Below are 12,319 nucleotides of genomic sequence, written 5' to 3'. Positions count from 1 at the left end.
AAGAGCTCCTGAGCAGAGGCAGGCTGTTCCCAGGGAGGCTGCTCACCCCTTGACCAAGCGGGGGGCCCAGGACACCCTCCCCTCCACACCCTTGCGAGAGGGCCCAGAGGACACTCCTGGGAACTGTGGGCTGAGGGGGGCCCTGCCCACTGCTCTCTGTCCGGAAGGCCCGACTGGGAGCGGTGGGGAGCAGGGCTGCCAAACCTGCAGGGAGGGAGGGGGCATGAGTTACAGGAGCAAGACGGAAGCTAGATTTAGAGAGCTTAGGCCGAGCTGAGGGAGGTGCCCCAGAAGAGGGCGTGGGCCTGCAGGGCCAGGCAGGAGGCCAGCTGGGACGGGGTCCGTGCAGGAGCAGAGGAGTCCCTGAGCACACAGGGGGCAGCTCTCTGCACCACGCAGGCTCCCAGCCACCTGGCCATGAGCGAACTTGGGCCCCACCCTTGGAGGCCTCTGGTGCTCTCTGCTGGCCGCCCTGCCTGTTGTGGTGTGTGACGGCAGGGGTGCCCCAGCACCTGGCTAGGTCAGGGGCGTCTGACCTGCATATCCCCAAAGCAGCCGGTGGACCGGACCCACCCTGGATCAGGGTGTCCAGAGGGCTCGGTTCCGGGGCCTCTGCCTGATGGGCAACCACAGGAAGCTTGGACCCAGAGGCGGGTTGTGCCTTTCACGGTGGGAGATGGTGGGCCGACCGTCCCTCTCTGGGCCAGGCCTCGGAAGCCCCGACTCCCAACTGGGACGGGCCGTGCTGGGCCGAGTTTGTCCAGCAGAGCCCAGTCAAGGGCAACTGGGGGTGGCTGGTGCCTTCTGGGCCACACCGAGGCTTGACCACCACGGCCCCTTCTCCCTGGGAAAGGAAGGTTCTCCCTCCAACCCCAGGCCACGAGAGGAGGCTCTGTCCTCCCAGGCCTGGGCAGGACCCCACAGACAAGGAGCCCAAGGTGAAAAGGGAAGGCTGAGGGCATCAGCCTTCCTCCAGAAACCCACAGACCCTGCTGATCCAGAAGAGCCAGCAGTGGGGAACCCGGACCTGACAGCCTCCCCACACCATGCCCCGGCCCCTGCTTGGCTGAGCCCCTCCCTCAGAGCGGGGAAGAGGGAGGGTTTGATGGCACCAGCCCCAGCGGAGGCTGCGGGGGATCTGACCATGGGTGGAGCAGGGAACGTCACAGCGGGGAGCTGCCCGCCCAGCACCCTCTCTGCATCCAGCTGTGCTGCCCCCCCAACAAGGCCGTCTCTGTCTTGGGGACAAGCTCGTCTTTGTGGCCGTCTTCCCACCAGCGTGGCATGGCTCTGAGTCCCGTCCTCTCCTCTCGTATACAGGCCCGGCCAGGAGGCAAGAGCGGCTTCCCATGACATTTTGGGTGGAGTTTCTTCTTTTTCCTTTTTTTTTTTTTTGCGGTACGCAGGCCTCTCCCTGTTGTGGCCTCTCCCCGTTGCAGAGCACAGGCTCCGGACGCGCAGGCTCAGTGGCCATGGCTCACGGGCCCAGCCGCTCCGCGGCATGTGGGATCTTCCCAGACCGGGGCACGAACCCGCGTCCCCAGCATCGACAGGCGGACTCTCAACCACTGTGCCACCAGGGAAGCCCTTCCTTTCTTTTTAACGTTTTCAAAATATTTGATTCACCAAAAGGTTGCTGCACAAAATAGCATAGGGTGTGAGATGTCTTCACACCTACATCAAGCTGCTGGGAACAGAATAGAGGTGGGGGTACACCTGTCACCTGTGGAAGGTGGTGCTCGGCAGGGTCGGCTTCACAGGTGAGGACGGTACTGAAAGCATGAAGAGGGTCCCTATTAAACACCCGGCCCCACAGTGACTGATATCCTGAAGTGTCAGGCTAACGCGAGAGGCAAAAGTAGAGCTGAGGGGCTCTCGACCTGTTCAGTAGTTAAACCACACTGCACGGCGTTCCAGGTGGGCTCCACAGGTCCCGGGGGCCTGAAGGCTAAACAAGCTGCATAACAATCAGCAGTATATTGCAGATCGAATTGTATCCCCCCAAATGCATGTAGGATAGGGTGACGAGGGTGGGTCCTGACCCAGCATGACTAGTACCTTTATAAATAAGGGCCATTCGGACGTAGACACACACACACAGAGAAGTCTAACCCTAGCCTGAAGATGGAAGCAGAGATCAGGCTGCTGCTGCTACAAGAGGAGGAACATCAAAGATTGCAGCAGACCACCAAGGCGGGGGAGGGGCCTGGGCCAGATGCTCCCTCACAGCCGTAGACAGGCTAATGCTGCCCACACCTGACCTTGGACTCAGGTGTCCCAGTCCTGGAGGCTGGGACACAGTGAATTCCTGGTGTTTAAGCCGTGCAGGTTATGATACTCTGTTACCACAGACGTGGAAGCTAACACCAGGTGAGCTGCCGTCTTCACCGGGCTCCCGTGGCACAGATGGTGCAAAAGCCCCAGTGGGTGAAGCTGTTGGCCGCTCAGCAAGGGTCCCCCCGTCTTCCCCACACACTCTCCCAGGGAAAGAGGAGCTTTCAGCAAACGCTCCGAACTGGACTGACTTCAGTCCGGGCCCTGGCGCGTGAGGAGGCGCGTGAGGAGCCGGGCGGTGCGAGCGTCCCGCTGCGCGGGGCTCGGGCGATGGGCGAGGGCTGAGAACCACTGACGGACGGGCCGTCGTTGTTCACACCGGGGCTCTTGGCAGACGTTGTCTCCAAAATGAGAAAAACAGCGACAGTCTTTGTTGCCATGGTAAACCCGAGCTCTCTAGTGGGAATGAGAGTTTTGGAACTGCCAGCATCAGCGAGACAGCTCCCCCACCTGAAGGCCTTTCTCCGAGCGTGTGAGGTAGGTGTGAGTTCCACGTTGACGCGGAATGGGAGACTCTGAACCAGCGTTTTCCAAACGACCGACGCCATCACGGCGGCCAGAGACCCGTCCACGGAGCGAGATGGACCGAGGGTCCCGGGGGCCCCAGGGGGCCGTGCACGGGGTGGGCTCCCAGGATATCAATCCCTCATCAGATATAGTCTTTTGACTCTTTTTTTCTCCTATACTCATGAGTTGCCTTTTCTTTTTTAACATCTTTATTGGAGTATAATTGCTTTACAATGATGTGTTAGTTTCTGCTGTATAATAAAGTGAATCAGCTATACTTATACCTACATCCCCATATCTCCTCCATCTTGCGTCTCCCTCCCACCCTCCCTATCCCACCCCTCTAGGTGGTCACAAAGCACCAAGCTGATCTCCCTGTGCTATGTGGCTGCTTCCCACTTGCTATCTATTTTACATTTTGTAGTGTATATATGTCCATGCCACTCTCTCACTTCGTATGGGTTGCCTTTTCACCTGGTTGATTGTGTCCTTTGATGCGAAGTGTTAAATTTTTAAAAATTTATCTATTTACTTATTTATTTTTGGCTGTGTTGGGCCTTCGTTGCTGTGCACGGGCTTTCTCTAGTTGCGGCAAGTGGGGGCTACTCTTCATTGTACGGGCTTCGTTGTACGTACTCTTCGTTGTACCTTGCTGTGCACAGGCTTCTCATTGCGGTGGCCTCTCTTGTTGCAGAGCACAGGCTCTAGGTGCAAAGCCTTCAGTAGTTGTGGCACATGGGCTCAGTAGTTGTGGCTCGAGGGCTCTAGAGCGCAGGCTCAGTAGTTGTGGCGCACAGGCTTAGTTGCTCCGCGGCATGTTGAATCTTCCCGGACCAGGGCTCGAACCCGTGTCCCCTGCATTGGCAGGCGTATTCTTAACACTGCGCCACCAGGGAAGTCCTGAAGTGTTAAATTTTGATGTAGTTCTGAGGCAGGTGATAGATGGGACCCCAGCTGGGCAGCTGGAGTCTGTCCCCTGTGGACGGATGCTCCAAGATAAAGAGAATGGCTGGAGCAGAGAGGAGCCGAGTCCTGTCCAGATAAGAGGTAAACACCACATATTCCTCATTCTCGAGGTCCAGGAGACCTTCCTGACTCCACACATGCAGAAAGGCTCCTCAGGGACCAAAAAGGGAGGGGGTGCCACCCCCTAATAGGTGGTGTCAACCTACCCACATGCCTCTGCGCTAGAATCCATCTTGGCTAAGAGATGTACACACAGGGGAGGAGCCTGAGATAAACCAAATACAGACTCAGAGCCAGGCAGGGTGAGATGACTGACCAGAGGAAACCCGGAAGAAATGCCCCATATAAGTGATCCAAACCACCGCGAGGGCATGACTCTCACTGTCAGCCCGCCCGTGTGTCTATCCACACGCACTATTTTTCCTCCTAATAAACACTTTTCTGTACTTTCTGTCTCTTTATTGAAATTCATTTCTACAAAGCAGACAAGCCAGGGCCTTGTCACTGTCCATTGGCCCTCATGGTCCAGTGGTTAGGATTCCACACTCTCACCGAGATCCCGCTTGATGCCTCTGCAGGCCGAGGCCACCTGAGATCAGTTCCACTTACCTTTTTTTTTTTTTTTTTTTTTAATTGCCTGTGCTTTTGGTGTCATATTTAAGAAATCATGGTACTCCTGTATTCTTGGCCCGTAGAAACCGAGACGAAAGAAATGTTTGCTTGTTTTAAGCCACTCTGCTCCAGGACAACTTCCTCGGCAGCGTAGACAGCTGAGCTCTGGTTCCTGTCTGTCATCACTATTGCCATCGCCTGATTGACTCACGTTGCACACCAGCCCTTACTCACCTGACTCAACCCCCCACCCGACCCCTCCCCCAGGCCCTGCCCTTCTCACCTCACCCGCTGTGTCCACAGGGCCCTCCTCTCCCTGAGCAGCTCCCTTTCCTCCGCTGAACCCCAGAGGTTAAATCCACCTTCCGGCCCGCCCACACCTGCCCAGCAGAGCCGGAGGAGGAACAGGAGGCTGCACGCACCAGCCACATCCAGGACTGCACCATCTCACTGGCCCACACCCCGTCCCCCGTCCCCCAGCGTCCCGACCGTCTTGGCGGGTGGCCTTGCTTCCTGCAGCCTCCCTGAGGATGCAGAGTGGTCTGCAGAGCCTGCCCTCCGCCCCGTGCCACAGCCATCTGCCTACTGCCCATCTCTGCCCAGGTTGCTGCCCTTCCTCCCACCACCCCTGACGTCCTGTCTGGTGACAGGGGCCTCTGAGTGGTCCCTCCAGCCCCCTGGCTTCAGATGCCCCACCCAGTGCCCCTCAAACATGTTTCTCCAGCCCAGCCCCGGCCCTGAGCTCCAGACCACTAACCCCACTGCTGCTTCGCATTCAGCACCAAGACCCCCCCCAAACCAGAGACCCCTGCCCCCACCTGATGCCCTCCCTCCCCGACAGCTTGCAGGACTTCAGCGGCTGGCTGTCCTGGTGTTGCAGGGAGGGGGACCCTTTCCAGGGCCCGAGAGTGGGCTCTTGTCTAACACTAGGAAATGGATTGTCCGAGGAGACACATGTGCCAACAGAGCAAGAGACTTTATTGGGAAGGGGCGCCCAGGCGGAGAGCAGCGGGGGTAACAGGGTGAGGGAGCCCGGGAGGATGGCTCTGCCATGTGGCTCGCAGTCTGGGGTTTTATGGTGGTGGGGTTAGTTTCCGGGTTGTCTCTGGCCAATCACTCTGACTCAGGGTCTTTCCTGGTAGCGTGCCCATCGCTCAGCCAAGACAGATTCCAGCGAGGAGGATTCTGAGAGGCTGGTAGGACATGTGGACTGGAGTCTCCTCTCTCCTTTTGACCTTTCCCGAGGTCTTCCGGTTGGTGGTAGCTTCTTAGTTCCTCATTCCTTACTAGAATTTCCTGTTGTAAGACAAGTTGTGCAAGCGGTTACTGTCATGCCTGGCCAGGGCGAACGGGCAGTCAGTGGTTGCCTAGAACATATCCTCTCCCCACCCTGCACCCACTCCATCATGACCAACCTCTGGTCCCTGTCCCTGCCCCCAGGGAGAGCAGTGGCCCCTCACGGCTTCCAGCTTCCACCCTTGCTCCTAAGTCTGTCCCAACACAGCACCAGAGGGCTCCTTTAAAACCTGAGTCCTGGGGCTTCCCTGGTGGCGCAGTGGTTGAGGGTCCGCCTGCCGATGCGGGGGACACGGGTTCGTGCCCCGGTCCGGGAGGATCCCACATGCCACGGAGTGGCTGGGCCCGTGAGCCACGGCCGCTGAGCCTGCGCGTCCGGAGCCTGTGCTCCGCAGCAGGAGAGGCCACTCCAGTGAGAGGCCCGCGTACCGCAAAAACAAAAACAAAAACAAAAAAACCCGAGTCCTATCCATCCTCTGCTCCCAGCCCTCCAGGGTCCTGACGCAAGTCTTCAGGGAGGCCCGGGATCCCCCCACTCCTCCAGACCTCAACCTCGTGCAGTTCTTACTACAGGTGGCGACTCTGGCCTAGGGCTATTGCACTGGCTGTGTCCCGTCCGCAGCGCCCTGCCTGGCTCTTCCCTAGACCCTGGCATCTGCTCAAAGGCCAGCTTCTCAGGGGGGCCTTCCCTGATGCCTGCACCACTCACAGGCCCATGGCCTCTGCCCCATGTGCTCCCAGCTGGCGTCCAGGCAGCCACTGCCACCCTCTCTTTGCCTCCAGGCATCCGACCGGGTTCCCAGTGGATGGTGCCATGGCCCTGGCTGGGCCACAGGATAGTCCTGGCGCTGTTGGAACAGGAGTCCTGGAGCCCTCCTTGTACACGCCGGCCCGTACGGCCCCAGTGAGGCTGGACCTCCCCAGGGCCGCCTCCTGCCCACTGACCCAGCCTGACCCTTGGCCTATCCCCAGGGATCAGTGGGGTGGGCACCTAGGAGGGGACCCCTGGGGGGCACCAAGGCTCCTGGGAGGTTTCCTGCAGCCCATGCAAGAGCACCTTGGGGTTATCCCTACCTTCCACCACCTGGGACGGGGCCGAGCCAGGCACCAGGCCTCTCAGGAGCAGTCAGAGCCGGCCAGCTGGCCCCCTGAGGCCCTATCCCCAGCCCCCACTCTCACCCCACACCTCACTCCTTCTGTGACCCTGAGGCTTTAGCTGTACCTCGTCTCCCCAAACTTACACCTGCCACTGGCCCCACGCAGCCACTGTCCGGGTTTGCGTTAGAGCGGCCATGTAGTGATACAGCACCTGTGGGTTCTCCAGGACTCCAGAGGCCCCCTTCCTGAGCCACACCAGCACCCTAAGGTCATGGAGTCGATGGAGGGGGACGTCAGCCATCACTCCTCACCATCTTCACTGCCACCCCCTTGCTCCTGGCCTCCTGCTGGGCACACTCTCGGTCCAGGTCTGGCACTGCCGGCCGTCCAGCGAGAGTTTGGACCCACAGAGCAGCCTGAGCCCAGCATACGTGGGAAGCGAGGCTCCCAGTGTCCCTGGGACGTGTCCCGATGACTGGCAGGGTTGGTGGTGATTTGGGGGTTTTAACGGCAAAGCCGGTAATCATGGGAGGACGAGGGAAGCTGTGGATGGTGTTTCAGGCTTGCAGACAGGTGCATCCCACCTTCTCTGATTCAGTGCGTGGTAAACACCGACCAGGCTGCAGTTCCCTGGGCGTCACAGCCGCCCACATAAGTGTCAGTGAAAACATTAACCAATAGTCAATCTAAGAATGACATAGAGCCAATCTGAGGATTATAACCCAGGACACAGTCTTTCAGAAAGCTCTGAGGACTGTTCTGCCCATTAGAGGTCAAAGCACAGTTAGGCCTCTTGAAACTTGAAACTTTGGCTCAAGTTTTTGAAACAAAGGGTTACGAGATGTGTTGACAGTTTACACAACCCAGATCTGCACGGATAAAGCGTACAAAGCTAATGTGTCATGGTGACCCTTTACAAGTTTAAGAAGGAATGTGGTCTCCTAAGGAGGTCTGGTTAATACATATGCACAACTCACCTTAAAGGGGAGGGAGGAGGCCCAAGAGGGTGGAGAATAGTTTTATCTTTAAATTTTTCTTGTCCTGTCATAAAATATAAATTGTATTTCATCACAAGGTTGGAAGGAACTCCTGGCGTTCCCTGAGTCATCACGGTGTCAGGGGCCATGTTCGTCGACACCTCCCTCCTGGCCCGGTCCCGCAGCGCCTGGAAGTGACCATGGCCCTGGGAGCCCATGCCTGGCCAGGCCCCCTCCCCCTGCCTGGCCCAGCTACTCATCCGCACCTCTGGGAAATGGGCCGCCATCAACTGAGATTCAGCCCACAGAGATCTGAATCGCCCTGAGGACCTGGCTGAAGCCAAGCGGGTGAGTGCCTGCTGGAACACAGCCAGGGTGGAGCCTCCTGCAGGCAAACAAGCCCACCCCTTCTCCTGGAGTCTCCCCTTTCCCTGCTCCCCTGGGTGGGGCCCATGTGGGGAAAAGGCAGAGAGAGGGGCCCCTGGAGAGACGCCCCACCAGGAAACTGCCTAGCAGTCTCTGCCCCACATCTTTGCAACCTTCTACCCCAGGATGTCTTGTACTGGGAACCAGTAGATGCCAGGCAGGTGTTGTTTCCGAGGGTCTGTATTTTGTTGTGTTTTGTTCCTTGTCTACACTGAGTGACCACTACCCTTTAAATATACAGAGCTGAGGTTCTCAGACCCTGGCCTGCACCAGAATCAGCAAGGCCTTGTGGGCGGCCGGAAAACAGACTTTTCAGAAAGTTCCCAGGGGGAGGTGATGCTGGTGGTCCTGCCTCACTCTGAAACCTTGACTGTAGAACACTCCCACCACCCCAGAAAACTCCCTGGTCCCCCTTCTGAAACCAAGCAGGACCCTGCGGGGCCCTCCCGGGTACAAAAGCCCCTCTGTGTCCCTCATTTCTTGTTTGTAGAAAAAGGCTCTAGCCTGCCAAGCCCTTCCTGAGTTCAAAGAGCAGGGAGAGGCAGTTACTAATTAGGGAAGTGAGGGAGAAGCAGCTAAACAAGAAAAGTAAAGACAACAGTCAGTTCAGGATAAAACTGAACCTTAGCTCCTCCTCAAGGATTTTCACAACAATCTGATGGGATTCTTTGAGCTGTTCTTCAGGAACTAAGACACCTGCAACCTGGGTGGATGTTGACTTACCTGCAGACCACAAGCCTGTAGACCCCAGACTGGTTGGAACCAGAAGGTTGATGACTGAGATTTCTGAAATGTCACCCTGTTACCTCATCACCAACCAATCAGAAGAAAGTCCACGTGCTGATCCTGCCTCCGGAGAGTTGGTGTCTTTGAGCAGGAGCTGCCCGTTCTCCTTGCTTAGCCCTGCAATCAGCGCTGTACTTTCCTTCACCACAACCCCGTGTCAGGTGATTGGCTTTGCTGCTCAGCAGGCAAGCAGACCCAAGTTTGGTTCGGTAAAGCTTTTTATCCTTCTGTTCTGGCCGCCCCTGAGTCAGCCACTGTGGGGACTGGTATCACCATGAGCAGTCAGCTGTTCTTGAACTTTACAGAAATGGAATCTTTAGTGTCTGGCTCCTTTCACTCACCAGAACACTTGTGGGATTTTTCTGAGTTGCTGAAGAGGTCACTAGCCCATTACTTTTCATGGTCAGATAGCTCCCCGGCATGGAGCTTCTGCTGATGGACATTTGGGTTGTTTCCAGTTTGGAGCTTTAATTAGTGAAGCTGCTGTGATTATCTGTGTGTAAATCTTTGTGCAAATGTTTTTCTCTGAGGAGTGAGAGGACTGGTTCACATGCTTAACTTTTTTTTTTTTCTGACCACACCGCGAGGCTTGCGGGATTCTAGTTCCCTGACCAGGACCAGGGATCAAACCCGTGCCCCCTTCAGTGGAAGCGTGGAGTCCTAACCACTGGACCACCGGGGAAGCCCCGGTGCATGCTTAACTTTATGAGAAAACACCCAATTGTTTTCCAAAGAGTTCTTTTTGTGCCATTTTGCATCCCCAACAGCTGTGTGTTCATTCCAGTTGTGCCATGTCCTCACCAGCACTTGGTACTGTCAGTTTTTTCAATTTTCACTATTTGAGTGAGAGAATGGAGACATCTCATTGTGGTTTTGATTTGCATTTCTCTGATGAATAGAATATCTCTTCTTCTGTGAATTGTATTTCCCATTTTTGCATTTTAGTGGAGAAAGGAAGGTCCTTTCAATGAGTGATAAGACAAGTGGAAAAAAATGACTCTTGACATCTACCTCATAACACAGACAAAACCAATTTGAGATTCATCAAAGACCCTAACATCAAAGCCAAAACTGAAACATCTCTAGTAGAAACCATAGGGGGACTTCCCTGGTGGTGCAGTGGTTAAGAATCCTCCTGCCAATGTGGGGGACATGGGTTCGAGCCCTGGTCCAGGAGGATCCCACATGACGCAGAGCAACTAAGCCCATGCGCCACAACTACTGAGCCTGCACTCTAGAGCCCGCGAGCCACAACTACTGAGCCCGTATGCCACAACTACTGAAGCCTGCGCGCCTACAGCCCGTGCTCCACAACAAGAGAAGCCACCGCAATGAGAAGCCCGCGCACCGCAAAGAAGAGTAGCCCCCGCTCCCCGCAACTAGAGAAAGTCTGCGTGCAGCAACGAAGACCCAACGCAGCCAAAAATAAATAAATTTTTTTTAAAAAGCACTAACCATAAAATTAAAAATTGATATATTAAACTTCAGCAACATTAAAACTCATCAAAGACACTGTTCAGAAAATGAAAAGGTAAGCCACAGACTTGGAGGAGATATCTGCAATACATACACATCTGACAAAAGACTTAATCGAGAATATACAAAGAACTCAATTCAAAGAAAGAAAGACAAGCAATCTCATAACAACCAGCAGTTACATTTCCTGCGACGTACTTAATTCTCTTGGGACACCTTCTGTTGATGAAAAATTAATCAGTTGATCTAAGAAAGAAATGGAAAATTTTATGTGAGCTAAATTGAGGATTAAAACCTCAGGAACAGTCCCTCAGAAAGCTCCAAGAACTGTTCCACCCATTAGAAGTCCAGGCACAGTTTTACAAGTTTTTTGAGACAGAGGGCTGTATATTACATGATGTATTATCAACAGTTTACACAATCCAGACCTAAGTATCATTGTGGCCCCTTACAAGGTCAAGAAGAAATGTTATCTTTTAAGGAGTTGTCTTGCTGATGCTAGGAGAATGTTGCTCTTTATGGTTGAGCAGGTATTTCTTTCTTTTTTAAAAAAATTAATTAATTAACTTAAGTTTTGGCTGCATTGGGTCTTCCTTGCTACACACGGGCTTTCCCTAGTTGCCGCGAGCAGTGGCTACTCTTCGTTGTGGGCTTCTCATTGTGGTGGCTTCTCTTGTTGTGGAGCACAGACTCTACGCACGCAAGCTTCAGTAGTTGTGGCACGCAGGCTCTAGAGCGCAGGCTCAGTAGTTGTGGCGCACGGGCTTAGTTGTTCCGCGTCATGTGGGATCTTTTGGGACCAGGGCTCGAACCTGTGCCCCCTGCATTGGCAGGCGGATTCTTAACCACTGTGCCACCAGGGAAGACCCTGAGCAGGTATTTCTGCTTATGGGGGAGTATGGTCCATGCATAATGCAGATACACAATGCACAGTGGGGGGAGAAAGGGGGCCAAAGGGCAGAGAACATTTTTCATGTTTAAATTTTTCTTGTCTTGCCATAAAATGTGAATTTTATTTCACACTTCTGAACTTAATACTACTTCTCTGGGGCAGATTCCCAGATCTGGGTTCCCAGAATCAAAGGCCCATCCTGGGGCTCTGGATCTGCAGGAGAAAACGAAACCACAGGCCCTGATTTCAGGCCACCTCACCTCTCCCAGCCCCTCCCCAGGCACCAGGCCCAGTTTGCCCTAGGAGGGCTTGGAGGAGCAGCCAGGCCTGAGAGGAGGACGTGCACCCTGCGCATCCCAGGCCTCAGTAGGGCTGGGAAACAGGGGGGACAACCCAGACCCAGGCCCACACCCCCAGCGGCCCTTTTCATGGTCCCAGAAGGCCGCCGCCGAGATGCAGGGTCTGGGGTGTCTAGGTCTCCCTGTGACTCCGCTTAACCCTCAGCCTTAACTCCTCGCGGGAGGAGGGGAGCGAGGAGCACCCCTGGGGGTGCTTCGCTCCAGGGGGGTCACGGCTCCGGAGGGGGCGCATCACTCTGGGTATCACTGCCCCAAGGGGCGCATCACTGGAGGGGTGAATCACTGGAAGGGGGCATCACTCCGGGGTCACAGCTGTGGGGGGCCGCATCCCTCCGGGGGAAACCAACGCTCTGAGGGCACCGCCCCGGGGGCGGGGCACCGTCTCCGGGACGCTTCTCCTGGCGGCACTCGTCGTTCCGGGAGCGCCGCCCTGGGGAACACATCGCTCTGGGGAGCGTATCGCTCCGGGGGCACCGCCCTAGAGGCGCATCTCCCGGGAGACCTCAACCGCCCAGGTCAGGTACAGCTCGGGGGGGCGGGGCCTCGCCCGGGCGCAGGCGCGCAGGCCCGCCTTCCGGCGCCGCGCTCGG

The 12,319-nt window shown here is 55.9% G+C and overlaps 1 long non-coding RNA gene across 1 annotated transcript; it reads right to left on the bottom strand.

Moving 5' to 3' along the window:
• Positions 1-5,377: 5,377 nt before the first annotated feature.
• Positions 5,378-9,015, bottom strand: LOC136794483 (uncharacterized). Its single transcript, XR_010841325.1, has 3 exons — positions 8,940-9,015; positions 7,791-7,854; positions 5,378-5,715 (listed from the first exon to the last, which is right to left on the bottom strand). It is a non-coding gene; the product is annotated as an uncharacterized lncRNA (long non-coding RNA).
• Positions 9,016-12,319: the final 3,304 nt, after the last annotated feature.

Source organism: Kogia breviceps, chromosome 7 (assembly GCF_026419965.1).
Source record: "Kogia breviceps isolate mKogBre1 chromosome 7, mKogBre1 haplotype 1, whole genome shotgun sequence".
Lineage (NCBI taxonomy): Eukaryota > Metazoa > Chordata > Mammalia > Artiodactyla > Physeteridae > Kogia > Kogia breviceps.
Note: the sequence above shows the minus strand (reverse complement) of the source record. Positions and strands in the feature narration are given on the sequence as shown.